At 31.0% G+C, this 15,500-nt stretch overlaps 1 long non-coding RNA gene across 1 annotated transcript in view; it reads left to right on the forward strand.

Annotated features, from left to right (window-relative positions):
• The window catches only part of LOC127809773 (uncharacterized), a 46,335-nt gene that overhangs the window by 14,241 nt on the left and 16,594 nt on the right, over positions 1 to 15,500 (forward strand). Inside the window, exon 2 of the long non-coding RNA XR_008025243.1 lies at positions 7,111 to 7,251. This is a non-coding gene — a long non-coding RNA (uncharacterized LOC127809773). The remainder of the gene's footprint in view (positions 1 to 7,110; positions 7,252 to 15,500) is intronic.

The following is a 15,500-nucleotide window of genomic DNA, read 5'->3' on the forward strand; positions in this document are numbered from 1 at the left end:
AAAGCTGCTAACAAAATTGGTTAGCTCCCTCCAATTCTACAACTGAAAATTTAAAATGCAATTGAAAATTACAAAACAACCCATGGGGTCGTGGCATTCAATTCACAAACTTAGATATATACTTTTTTGGGATCAAATACGGTATGTGTGATTTTTGACAAGGGCTTGAAGAAACCCCTTTATACTTGTGCGCGATATGTTTGTTTGCTTGTTAGTATATGGAGCATGCCATTTTTCTACACTAATTTGAGAAGTTTGAGTGGATCAGGCAATTCTATTGTTGTTTGGTAATGTATTCATGAAAAAAGCACAACTCTCAATTGCTAAATTATAAATTTTAATAAAGATGGTTGCAGTTATCTTTTGTTAAAATCTTTTACATAGCTAACTTTGTCTTCCACAACTCCTAGGCCACTACCCACAAATTCTTCCCCCCTTTTGAAAATGTATTTTTCTTATTTTTAGCTTTTCTTGAATGAATGCTGCACTGGACTAGTCACAGAAGTAGTTGTTTTGTTTTCCCTAAATTGTCTCTTACAATGAAATGTATTACAAATGCCACATAAGCACAGGTATTACGTCAACCCTTACCTATTTACCCTAGTGACAAATAAATTCATTGAACTTATCCAAGCAAATGTTGGGTTATGTATGCTATTTGCAGATGACATTTTGTTTTTGTATGAGACAAAAGAAGGCATGAATACTCAACTTGATGTAAATGAATACTTTAGTGTCTAAAGGTTTTAAATAGAGTGAAATGCAGGAAGACCTCCTAGGGATAAGAGACATAAGGCTAAAGAGAGAGCCCAAAAGGGATCTTTTGTGTATAATCCTACACAATCTCAAAAATGGACAAATTAATTTTCCTAGGAATACATACAAGACGTGTCACTACAACATGGATAGTGGTAACCCCGCTATTAATTACTTCGTTTGTAAGTTTTAGTAAAAATATATGTCAATGATGTTCTGGTAAAACTGGAAGATCAAGTCAATATCAAGAAAAGATAAGTCTAGATTTCTTGGATCAATTATCCAAAATGATAAAGAGATTAATGAGGATGTTACTTATAGAATTAAGGTGGATAGTCAAAATGCAAAATTGCTTTCGGATATGGTAGTAAGATTTTATTACAACTAAAAAAAAGAATTTACAAGATGATTATAAGATTAGCTTTCTTCTATAGCATAGAATTTTAGCTAATTAAGTACCAACATACAAAAAGGAATAAATTAGGAATTATGTTATTTGTAAAAAGATTGAAATGACACCTCCTATTATATCTAAGATCTGTGAGACTGTGACATGATTAACATGGGTTGGCCATATAAAATAAAGACTAGTCATAGCTTCTATGAGGAGTGTGATTGAGATTGAACAAGTGGTTAGTAAAAGAGGTAGAAGAAGACCAAAAAAACTTGGTGGGTGAATATTTAGTTATAGTCTTACTTTTAAGGGTCTTATAAAGGATGAGACCATAGATAGAAATTAATGAAGAGCTGGAATTTGTAGTTGACTCCATAAAGTGGGAAAAGGGCTTGTTGTTTTTATTTTGGGAGTGTGGTGGGGGTTAAGAGTATATTTGGAGATGCAAAGCATCGAAAATGAAGTCAATTGCATTTGTTGCTAACTATTAACTTTGGGCTTATCCAAGTAATAGTAGTTTTGGTTGTGATATAGAAACTTCTTAGTTTTTAAGCCATGAATAAAGTTTTGCAACACATAATTCTATTTCTATTGTAATACCCTAAGTCATTGTGAATAAATTTATTTATTAGTATATAGTTTAATTATAATGGTGTGTTATAATCATAGTTAAATGCATTGCATATAGTTTAAAATAAATAATAATAATATATCAGATATTGTTGAAATTTAATAAGGTATATAGAAAAAATATCAGAAATGGGTATATGTATACGTATGTATATATGTATGATATAAAGGTGTATATTTATATATCTGTATATATATATATATATATATAAAATCGTCGAAAATCTGGAGCAGGCGCACGACCAGAGCATGGTCGCGCCTGCAATCGGCCACTGGAGTTAAGGGGAGCTTTAAATGCTCCCAAGGACGTCGGAATGGTCTCTAGGACGCGTGGCCATCCATGATAGGGCAAGTCACATCGGATTTTGGCTATAAATAGCCGAGTTCGCGCAAGGCCTTCATCAGATTTCTTTCGCTTCATAGATTGCTCGATTCGGGTAGTGTTTGAGAGCTTTGTGAGTAGGGTTTTGATCCTCAAGGCGTGGGCAAACTTCCTGGTGATTTTGGTGGCCAACAGAGCAGAGGAAGCGGTGGAACGAAGCTTCATCGAAAAATCGCAAGTCGCTAGAGCCGAGGCTTTAAACGCAAAAATCGAGGTATTCTACTATGTTTTTCGCAAATTTAAAGCTATTTTTGGAATCAGGAGGTCGAATATAGGGGAGAGGCAAGCTTCTTTTGAAGCTTTAGGGTCGGGCAGCGTCGCCGGCGGCGAGAAGGCCGTCGGAGAAGACGATGCAGTCGGGCGCGTGGCTGCACGTGCCCGCGAGTGGGAAGAAGGCGCGTGCCTTCCACGCGCCCTCCAGAGAAATAAAAAGAAAAGAAAAAGAAAAGAAAAGAAAAAATAAAAGAAATAAAATCTTGAAAAATTTTTCATTAAATTTGGAATTTTGTTTATATCTTATTTTGTGAAAAATATTCTGGAAAATGCTAAATTTAGTATTTATTTAGGTAATTTTGCTATTATGGAAATAAGGAAAAAATAGGAATTTAATTTGAAAAATTTTAAGAAAATTCCAGAATCCTAGAAATATTATTTAAGGAATATTAGTAAAGAGAAATTGGGTAATATGAAAGTCTAGATAATTATCATGTAATTTTGAAGAAATAAGGCTTAGAAATAAAGAGAAATTGTAGAAAATATGAAAATTAGTAAAGTAATATTCTGAAAAAAATAAATTTAATGTTTTAGGAGTCCTTGAGGGCAGGAGGAGTGAGAAATAGCCGCTCGACACGGTTTTTGAGGCCAACACGCTTTTCGAGACAACTAGTACGGTTATAAATGTTTATCTTCGAGAATGCTTTTATCATATTGACATAGATTGATATGTACATCATCACGTAGACTGCATACATAACATGACTATGAAATGCATACATACATGTTGGTATCATTGATCACTCGCATTGAGGCCGTGGGGAGTACGAATTGGCACTGCTGCCGTACAAAGGGTGCACCCATACACCCTGTCTTCGAAAGAGATGGCTGCAAAAATGGTAGATAGCATGAGGGGTGCAGTTGACACCTACGAGGTAAGACATTGCATACACATATGATATAGCATTATGTATCCTTACTTAGATGGTTCATCATCTAACTAGGGTTTCGCCCTTAGAACATTCGATGTTCCAGTCGGGGTTTGCAGCGATGATGCAGAGGTTGAGGATGTGTAGTGAGGTGAGATGTCAAGAAATGAGTAAATGTGCCTTGTTATGATTGGTTCAAGAATTGTGTACGTTTCGATTTATTTTCAGAACTTATGTACCAACTTTGTAATGAATGTTATATTCAGATATTATGTAAGTAATGCCATGAGTAGGTTCGATTCAGCTTCCGCTTTGTATTTATTTCTAGTGTAAATATTTCGTCAAGCACTAGATAGGTCTTAGGGAATTTCGAGAATAATGAAAAATAAATAAATAAATAAGATCCAAATTTCCTAAGCATAGTACGCTCGAGAAGGTGGGCTGTTACATCTATTACCTTGAGGATATGTCACTTTCCAATAATTTAATCAATTCTAATATTGAACAATTGGCAATGATAAATTGTCCAGCCCCTTGATGTATCATGGGCTATATCAAATAAAGGCCTCATATTTTTCTCTCTCAAAAAGGGCCTACATATATTATAGATACTAAAGGCCTCATATTTGTATCTCCCAAAAAGAACCTGCATATATTATAGATATTATAGGGATAAATTTTTGAACGTGAATCCCAAGTTGTTATCTCGTAAAACATTAATACTTAAACGTGTGATGCCTTGGCTCCCTAAAAGAGAAGGGTCTCTTCTCTCTCCATTTTGTGGTTTGCCTACTCTTGCAGGGGGTTCTAAACTTTGTTGGTGTCTTCAACCTTGGACTTTGCCTCTCTTTTCATGGGTGTGGAACAATTAGATAATAAAGTGTTTGTGTCAGAATTGAATTTTGACGGGAAATTCTCCTTAAATTGAGGAGAATTGGGAAATTAAGGGGGAAGAATAGAGAGAAAAGAGGGGGAAATGAGAGTTAAAGAGAGAAGAAAAGGCGGGAGAGAGATTTTGTATTGATAATTCTTTGAATGGTTTTAGAGCGATATCAGTGTGCTTTATGTAGAGATCTGACTTCCATAATAGGCTCCAATGGCCACTTGATCAACAATTATAACGTAGTTTGAATTTGAAAATTAGGCCTAATTGCTCAACTAATATTCTCGGCTATTCAAACAACCAAGTAATTACGATTCATTGAGCTATTTCAACTGCAATCCGTGACAGTGTTGTTGACAACTATAGTGACAATATTCTTCTGTCATGATCCCAGGGTTTGCTTAGGGTCTTGATAGGAAATTGGAAGAATTCAAGGGAATTAGAACAAAAAGTAAGGTGGGGAAATCCTAAGAAGTGAGGGAGATATCAGAAGAATAGGGGAAGATATTTAGATAGAACAATAATAGAGGGAGAGATTAAAGAGAAATTATAGGGAGATCGAGTGAGAATTGATGAGAGAGAATAAATTCTATTGATCATTCAACTATATGGCATTCTCTATCTATTCTACCCTACTTATAAGCTACAAGAACAAAGTACAATCACTACAACAACAATGCACGACCTACAACAACACATATATTACATAATTACGATTATATCCTTGGGGATCTTGGGGTCTTGACAATTCCCCCCTCTTTGTGTATTTCACTTTTTACCTACTTTTGTTTTGGCCAAGGAGCATGAATTGTAGTGGCTAGTCATTGTAAGTTCTTTGGGGACAATATATAAACATTGATTGTTGGTCCATATAACTAATTCTTGTATCATTGCATTCCATCTAGAATGGCAATCTGCACACATTCCTCTATTAATATGAAAACAAGTGCTGAAAAACAGGTGTGGATTGAAGTTGGGGAAAAAATAAATTGTTATGAATGTGAATTTTGTGGTTTATCCAATTACGTCAATTATTTAGTATTGTTGTTGAATCATCTCTTTGCCCTGTAATATCTGTAAACCATGGCTTTTTGAAACTTCATGCTAAATTTGAATGTTGTGGTTTATAATTGTTGATTTCTTTTTAGTTAATCACTTCAATTTATCCAGTATTGTTCTTGGATGACATCTCTTGGTAACCTTAATGTTCGTTTGGTAATCCTGAATCTGAATGTTGTGGATTATCAATGTCAATTTCTATTTGTCAAGTTAAATCCATTTATTTAGTATTATTCATTCTAAAAATGGTTGCATTGCCTTCTCTGCTTAAGTTATATTTAAAATGTTACTGGAATCACAATTCTTTCATGCTTCTTGGCCAAAATAATTATAGATAAAAATTGATTATTGATCCTTAAAACTAATTCCTGCACATTATATTCCCCCTAGAATGTTCATTTGTACATATTCTTCTATTAATATGAAGAAGAAAAAAAGTTACTGAAATACAAGTGTGGTTTAAGGTTCGTGAAAAAAATAAGTGGTTAGAATGTGAATTTTGCATTTTTTCAGCAATTTAATTTCTTCAATTATATAGTATTGTAGCTGTTTTCTGCCATGTCTGTATGGTGCACACTGATGTAGAAAATCACTAATCAAGTTGGGGCTAAATGGTTTGATTACAAACTATAGCCTTTGTCTATTCGACATACACTTTTTTCTTTTTCCTGTGCCATCTGTGAACAGTTTTCTCAACCAAGAAGAAGCACTGGTTACCCTCTGTCAGGTTTTGTGCCTGCTATTACCTACAGCTTTTTTCATCTAAGGTCGGGGAAGAACATGAGGGAAAACTTGCTTTCCTACCTATTAGAAGGATAAAGGAGGAGCCTGTCATCCCACTTAATCAGGGTTTGTTTGGCAGCAAATACAGTGTCATAGAAACATATGATGTGGTAGAAGAAAAAGTTAATGAATTATTATGTTAATTACTGTCACCAGAGAACTCAAACATAGAGGTCAGTGATTCCAGAAACCTTAAGGTTTGGTTTATATTTTCACTTCACCTTAGTGGAGACATTGATGAGTCAAATTCCAATAGTTCACTAAAATTTTCTGTGACATATGAAATTGCAAGTATTATTTGATTGGTACAAGGTATACAATTTTTTTTTACACTTGATGCATATACTGTTAGAGGCTATACCTTAAGATTGCTTACAAGTAAATGTCCCCTTTTAATCTCTTCTAGTCGTTGCCTAATGTACTTGTGTGTGTGTGCACTCACAATTGTGGTGACCTTTGAATTTTTAAATTATCTCCTCCCTCACTTAAATGTGGCGTGATACTTGATGTGAATTATTGTGTAAGGTCTTATGATTTGGTCACTTTAGGAGTTTTAATTCTCATTATGTTTTATCTTTTGCATGGAAGTGAACCTAATTTGAACAGGAGGTCCTAAGGAATGATTTTTTATATCTCTCCAATATTTCTAAATGCAGGCCATTGTATAATGCTTCCTGTTTATTTTTACTTTTACTGTCTTCACTACCAGAGATACAAAGTTTTTCCTCCATTTTAACCAAACTAGAAAATTGATTAGGTCACTGTCTTGTCTGCAGTTACATTAAAATTTACAATATAGATAATCATGTCCACCAATCTCATCTTTGGGTTGATACATATTCAGGGAAGCACCCGTCTTCAACTACATGACAACTAAAGAAAATGGGAAAATGGAAAACAAAAGATGTTCATTGATTAGTAAAGCTCGCTTTCTGGTTTTCTGTTACTAGTTTCACGCCAGCTGCATTTGTTTGAAACAAATTCTCAATGCATGAACTTCATTTGTTATTTGATTTCATCTTTACTTATCCAAAAAGTAAATGGAAGGAGTGGATGCATTTATTACAATATATTGTGTTAGGGAGCCCTGTAACACGTTGGGCATCTTTGGCTTTTGGTGCTGGAATGGGTATTGGGTCAGCATACACAGAGTGCTCATAAAAGTTTGATGGATCTCCTGCAAAAATCCACCCCCATGATTTCAGATACTCCAGCTTTTTTGGTAAGTTTCTTCTTTGCTTTATGACTTGCTTAAGTGATGTATGTTTTGTCACTTTCCTTTCATTTTTATATTTTTATTGCTCACTCAATAGAACTTTTCCATTTCATAGCCTTATGAGAAAAATTGTGATCATATTTTTGGTGTTATCTACATCTTCTTAGCCTATTCGTCCTAACATGTTTTCTGCTTGGGAACAATGACACAATGGATGTGTCCTATGTGTCTGTTTCGTTTTACCCCCCCAGCACTTATACCCAGAGTTTTGGCTAAATCGCTTAACATGTTACATTAACAAGTTTTTAGATGAACAAAAAATAACGCAATTATTTTAAAATCTTTAAATGATGATTCCTTCTCTCTCTCTCTCTCTCTCTCTCTCTCTCTCTCTCTCTCTCTCTCTCTATTTATCTGTGTGTTTGAAACTTAATGTTTTTGGAGATTTTTGAATTTTGAATGTTGGAGTTCATCACTACCTATTTTTCTTATCTAATAATTTCAATTTATCTAGTATTATTTTTGGATTAGCTCTATTGGTTTTGTGGAAATCTTCACTTTTTAAAACTTAATGTTCGCCGTGGAATCTTGAGCTTGAATGTTGTGATTTATCAATGCCAATTTCCTTTTATCTAATTACCTCCATTTATTTACTATCATTCAACACAATCTTTTCACGTTCCTTAGTCAAAACTAATTCCTGCATCATTTCATTCCCTCGAGAAAGCTAATTTGCCCACATTCTTCTATATGAAAAAAAGTGTTGAAAAACAAGTGTGGTTTAATTTTTTTTGTTTTTAAAAAAAAAAATTATTATTAAAGTAAATTTTGTGGTTTATGAACAATCTAATTACATCAATTATTTAGTATTGTTGTTGGATCATTTGTCTCTTTCCTGTTGTATGTGTAATCCATGACCTTTTGAAACTTAATGTTTGTGGAGAATTTTGAATTTGGATGTTGCGGTTTATCATTGCCTGTTTCTTTATAGCTACTCACTTCAATCTATCCAATATTGTTTTTGGATCATCTCTCTTGGTCTTGTGAAAATCATCACTTTCTCAAACTTAATGTCTTGGGGGAATTTTGAACCTGAATGTTGTGGTTTATTAATGTCATTTTCATTTTATCTAGTTACATCCATTTATTTAGTATTGTTCATTTTAAAAATGATTGCATTGCCATTGACTTGTATGCTTAAGTTATTAGACAACCCTTTCATTCTCCTTGGCCAAAATAATAATAGATAAAAATTGATTGTTGGCCCAGAACAAATTCTTGCATCATTGCATTCCACCTAAAATGTTAATTTGTATACATTTTTCTTTTAATAAGAAAAAAAGTACTGAAAAAACAGCTGTAGATTAAAGTTGGAAAAAAAATAAGTTGTTATGAAAGTGAATTTTATGGTTTATCAACAATCTAATTATGTTAATTATTTAGTATTGTTGTTGGATCGTCTCCCTTTGCCCAATAATATATGTAAATCATGACTTTTTGAAATTTAATGTTTGTGGAAATTTCTGAATTTGAATGTTGTGGTTTATTCCTTCCAATTTCTTTTTAGCTAATCACTTTATCATCTCTTTTGGTCTTGTGTAAATCATTACTTTCTAAAATTTAATGGCCGTGGGGAAATTCTAAACCTGAATGTTATGGTTTATCAATAATGTCAATTTATTTTTATCTAGTTACATCCATTTATTTAAAATTATTCATTCTAAAAATGGTTGCATTGCCTTATCTGCATAAGTTATATTTAAAATATTACTAGAAGCGCAATCGTTTCTTAGTCCTTGGCCAAAATAATAATGGATAAAAATTGATTGTTGGTTCATATAACTAATTCCTGTATCATTGCATTCCACTTAGAATATTAATCTGCACAGATTTCTTTGTTAGTATGAAAAAAAAAGCGCTGAAAAATAGGTGTATTAAAGTTGGCAAAAAAATAACATGTTATGATAGTGAATTTTGTGGTTTATCAGAAATCTAAGTATTGTTATTGTATTATCTTTCTCTGCCCTGTAATTTGTGTAAACCATAGCTTTTTGAAACTTAATGATTATAGAGATTTCTGAATTTGAATGATGTGGTTTAACTTAAACAATTATATCTCAAATGTTGTGTTTCAACTTAAATTAAATGTTGTGATTCAATTTAAATGAAATTTTAAATAATTAATAGGTTGTAAATCCTATTTAAGATTTACTGCTATCTGCTCTTATGTTTTTTTTTTCTCTCTTGATTTATTGTTTATTTTGTATTTAATAATAGTTGGAATTGGAATCTCAAACGTTTTCTCTTCCTATTAAGATTCTATCAGAAGTTCATTTTTTAAAAAGTTACAGCAAGAAATATGAATCCTAAACAGTAAAAAATTAAATAATATAATTGTGAGAAATAGGAGAAATAAAATTATGTTTTTTTACTTGTAATACAACCCCACTTATAAGGGTTAGAAATTTACACCATAGGAAAGGTTATATTTCTGCTAGACTAAAAAAGATAGGTTGTACAGAAAAATAGGAAAGGTTGACTGTACAGAAAATAGGAAAGTATTCAAAAAGATAAGCTGATAATTACTCCTTAAAATTAGTCTCTAAACTAGGGATGATTTGGCCAATCAATCTTTTAGATTATGGAATGATTCTAGTCTAATATTCTTTATATTTTTGTGGGGAATCAATAGAAAGAAACACTAGATATAAATCCTAAAAACTGTAAAAAAAAAAAAAAAAAAAACAGATGAGGGCCTATGCACAAGGCTGCAAATGAGGGCCTCGTGGGTTTAGGCTTGTCTCTGCCTACCTAGCAGCATTCCTGGCACCAAAGGTGCACCTTGCGCCTAGGCACTCCTTTAATAGCACTGCATATGACTAATTCTTACATCATTGCATTCCACCTAAAATGCTAATTTGTACACATTCCTCTATTAACATGAAAAACAAAGCTGAAAAATGTGTGTGAATTGAAGTTGGTGAAAAAATAAATTGTTATGAAAGTGAATTTTGTAGTTTATCAACAATCTAATTACATCAATTATTTAGTATTGTTGTTCGATCATCTCTCTGCTTTGTAATATGTGTAAATCATGCCTTTCTGAAACTTAATGTTTGTGTAGAATTCTGAATTTAAATGTTGCGGTTTATCATTGTCTATTTCTTTTTAGTTAATCACTTCAATTTATATAGTATTGTTCTCAGATCATCTCTTCTGGTCTCGTGTAAATCATCACTTTCTCAAACTTAATGTTCGTGGAAAAATTCTGAACCTGATTGTTGTGGTTTATTAATGTCAATTTCTTTTTATCTAGTTACATCCATTTATTTAGTATTATTCATTCTAAAAATGATTGCATTGCCTTCCCTGCATAAGTTATATTTAAATTTTAATATATTACTAGAACTAATATCCTTTCATGCTCCCCAGCCAAATTGATAATAGAAAAAAATTGATTGTTTGTCCATATAAGTATTTCCTGCATCATTGCATTCCACCTAGAATACTAATAATTTGCACCCATTCATCGATTAATTTGAAAAAAAGTGCTGAAAAATAGGTATGGGTTAAGGTTGGTGAAAAAAAAAATTGTTATGAAAGTGAATTTTGTGGTTTTTAAATAATTTAATTACATCAATTATTTATTATTTTTGTTGGATCATCTCTATCAGCCCTGTAATGTGTAAACCATGGCTTTTGAAACTTCTTGTTTGTGAAGAATTTTGTATTTGAGTGTTCCAGTTTATCACTGCTAATTTCTTTTTATCTCATCACTTCAATTTATCTAGTATTGTCCATCATCTCTTTTGGACTTGTGTAAGTCATCATTTTTTGAAACAAAATATCGATGGGGGAATTTTGAACCTGAATGTTGGGGTTTATCTTTATCAATTTTTTTTTGTATAGTTTCCTCCATTTAATTATTTAGTATTATTCATTTTAAAAATAGATTCATTGACTTCCTTCGTAAATTATTTAAAATATTATTAGGCCACATTCCTTTCATTCTCCTTGGCCAATATAATAATAGTTATAAATCGATATCTGAAAAATAGGTGTAGATTAAAGTTGGAGAAAAAATAAATTGTTAAGAAAGTGAATTTTGTGATTTATGAATAATTTAATTCCATCAATTATTTAGTATTGTTATTAGATCATCTGTCTTTCCCTTATAATATGTGTAAACCGTGACTTTTTGACATTTAATGTTTGTGGAAAATTTTGAATGCGAATGTTGTGGTTTATATCACTGCTTATTTTTTTAGCTAATCAATTTATTTTATCTAGTATTGTTGTTGGATCACATCTCTTGGTCTTGTGTAAGTCGTTACTTTTTGAAACTTAATGTCCGCTCGGTAATCCTAAACCTGAATGTTATAATTTATCACTATCTATTTCTTGTTAGCTAATTGCTTCAATTTATCTATCCTTGTTGTAGGATAATCTCTCTTGTTCTTTTTTAAATCATCACTTTCTGAAACTTAATGTTCATGGCGAAATTTTAAACCTAAATGTTGTGATTTATTAATGTCAATTTTTTTATATAGTTACATCCATTTATTTAGTATTTATTTGTTATAAAAATGGTTGTATTGCCTTCTTTACATAAGTTATATTTAAAATATTACTAGAATCACAATTCTTTCATGCTTCTTGGCCAAAATAATAAAAGTTAAAAATTGATTGTTGGTTCATAACTAATTCTTGTATCATTGCATTCCACCTGGAATGCTATTTCACACATTTTTCTATAAAAAATAAATTATTATGAATTAGAATTTTATGATTTATCAACAATCTAATTAAATCAATTATTTAATATTGTTGTTGGATCATCTTTCTCTACCCTCTAATATGTATAAACCTTGCCTGTTTGAGACTTAATGTTTGTTGACAATTCTGAATTCAAACTTGTGGTTTATCACTGCCTATTTCTTTTTAGCTAATCACTTGATCTAGTATTGTTCTTAGATCACATCTTTTTGTCTTGAGTAAATCATCAATTTTTGAAACTTAATGTTTGTTCAATAATCCTAAAGCTGAATGTTGTTGTTTATCAATGTCAATTTCTATTTATCTAGTTACATCTAATTATTTAGTTTTATTCATTTTAAAAATAGTTGCATTGCCTTCCATGCTTAAGTTATATTTAATATATTACTAGAACCAATATCCTTTCATGGTGCCAAAATGACAATAGAAAAAGTTTGATTGTTTGTCCATACAAGTAATTCCTGCATCATTGCATTCCACCTTGAATTCTAGTTTTCACACATTCTTCATTTAGTATGAAAAAAATGTTGAAAAATCAGTGTGGACTAAAGTTGGTAAAAGTGAATTTGTGGTTTATCAACAATCTAATTATATCAATTTTAGTATTATTGTTGTTGGATCATCTCTCTTTGCCCTATAACATGTGTAAATCGTCGTTTTTTGAATCTTAATGTTCTAGGGAATTCTAAACTTGAATTTTGAACCTTAATATCTTTTTAGCTAATCACTTCAATTTATCCAGCATTGTTCTTCGATCATCTCTCTTGTTCTTTTGTAAATCATCACTTACTGAAATTTTATGCTTTTGGTAAAATTTTGAACCTGAATGTTGTGATTTATTAATGTGAATTTATTTTTATCTAGATACATTCATTTATGTAGTGTTATTGGTTATAAAAAATGGTTGCATTGCCTTTTCTGCATAAGTTATATTTAAAATATTACTAGAACCGCAATCCTTTCTCGCTCCTTGGCCAAAATAATAATCGATCAAAAATTGATTGTTGGTCTATATAACTAATTCCTACTTCCTTGCATTTCACCTATATTGCTAATGTGCGGACATTTTTCCATTAGTATGAAAATAAAGTGCTGAAAATTAGGTGTGGATTAAAGTTGGTGAGAAAATAAATTGTTTTGAAGGTTAATTTTGTAATTTATCAACAATCTAATTACATCAATTATTTAGTATTGTTTTTGAATCATCTATCGATTTCTTTTTGGAACTTAATGTTATGTGGGGAATTTTGAATTCGATCATTGCGGTTTATCACAACTTATTTCTTTTTTGTTAATCACTCCAATATATCCAGTATTGTTCTTGGATCACATCTCTTGGTCTTTGTGTAAATCATCAATTTCAGAACCTTAATATCCATTTGGTAATTTTGAACTTGAATGTTGTGGTTAAGTTGTATTTAAAATATTACTAAAACCAATATCAATATAACTAATTCAACTTAGAATGCTAATTTTCACACATTCTTCTATTAATATGAAAAAAAAATGCTGGAAATAGGTGTGGATTAAAGTCCATAAAAAAATAAATTGTTATGAAAGTGAATTGTGTGGTTTTTAAAGAATTTAATTACAATAATTATTTAGTATTTTTGTGAGTCATCTCTCTTTGCCCTATAATATGTGTAAAGCATGATTTTTTAAACTACTGTTTGGGTAGATTTTTGAATTTTGAATCTTGTGGTTTATTATTGTCTATTTCTTTAGAGGTAATAACTTTAATTTATCTTGTATTTGTTTCAGATCAGCTCTATTGGTCTTGTGTAAATCATCACTTTCTGAAACTTAATGTGTGTTGGGGAATCTTAAACCTGAATGTTGTGGTTTATCATTGTCAATTTATTTTTATCTAGTTTCATCCATTTATTTAGTATTATTCATTGTAAAGTTGGTTGCATTACCTTCTTTGCATAAGTTATATTTAAAATATTATTAAAATTGATTGTTGGTCCATAACTAATTCCTACATCATTGAATTCCACTTGGAAAGCTAATTTACACACATTCTTCTGTTAATATGAAAAAAAAAGTTCTAAAAAACAGGTGTGGATAAAATTTGGTGAAAAAATAAATTGTTATGGTATTGAGTTTTTGTTTTATCAATAATCTAATTACATCAATTATTTAGTATTGTTGTTATCATCTATTCTTGCCCTCTAATATGCGTAAATTGTGGTTTTTTGAGACTAGATGCTTGTGGAGAATTCTACATTCGAATGTTTTGGTTTGTCTCTACGTATTTTTTTTTAGCTAATCACTTCAATTTAATTATCTAGTATTGTTCTCTAATCAAATCTCTTTGTCTTCTATGAATCATCACTTTTTCAAACTTAAATGTCGTAGTTTTCCAATTATGATTTCTATTTATCTAGTTACATCCTTTTATTTAGGTCTATTCATCCTAAAAATTGTTGCATTACCTTACTTGCTTAAGTTATATTTAAAATATTACTAGAACAACATACTACTTGGCCAAATTAATAATAGATCATAAAAATTAATTGTTGGTCCATAACACTAATTTGTGCATCATTACATTCCACGTAGAATGCTAATTTGCACACATTATTCTCTTAATATGAAAAGAAGTGCTGAAAAATTAGTGTTGATTAAAGTTGGCAAAAAAGTAAATTGTAGTAAAGTCAATTTTGTGGTTTATCTACAATCTAATTCCATAAATTATTCGGTATTATTATTGGATTATCTCTCTTTGCCCTCTAATATGTGTAAACTATGACTTTCGAAAACTTATTGTCTATGGTGAATTTTGAATTTGAGTGTTCCGGTTTTTCACTGCCAATTTCTTTTTAGCTCATCGTTTCAATTTATCTAGTATTGTTGTTGACTCATCTCTGGGTCTTTTATAAATCTTCACTTTCAGGAACTAGTCTGTGGGGGAATTTTAAACTTGAATGTTACATCAATTTTATGAATTTTGCTATGAAAGTGAATTTTGTGCTTTATGAACAATCTAATTACATCAATTTTGAATTCAAATGTTGTGGTTTATCACTGTCTATTTCTCTTTAGCTAATTACCTCAATTTATCTAGTATTGTACTTGGATCACATCTCTTAGCCTTGTGTAAATCATCACTTTTTGAAACTTAATGTCCATTCAGTAATCCTGAACCTGAATGTTGTGGTTTATCAATACCAATTTCCCTTTATCTAGTTACATACATTTATCTAGTATTATTCTTTCTAAAAATGGCTGCATTGCCTTTCATTCTCCTTAGCCAAAATAATATAGAAAAAAAAAATTCTTTGTCCATATAAGTAATTCTGCACTAGTGTATTCCACCTAGAATGCTAATTTTCACACATTCTTCTATTAATATAAAAAAGTTTGCGGAAAAACAGGTGAGAATTAAAGTTTGTGAAATAAACAAATTGTTATGAAAGCGAGTTTTGTGGTTTATCAACAATCTAATTACATCAATTTCAGTATTGTTGTTGGAT

This window comes from Diospyros lotus, chromosome 9, assembly GCF_014633365.1.
Source record: "Diospyros lotus cultivar Yz01 chromosome 9, ASM1463336v1, whole genome shotgun sequence".
Taxonomy (NCBI): Eukaryota; Viridiplantae; Streptophyta; class Magnoliopsida; order Ericales; family Ebenaceae; genus Diospyros; species Diospyros lotus.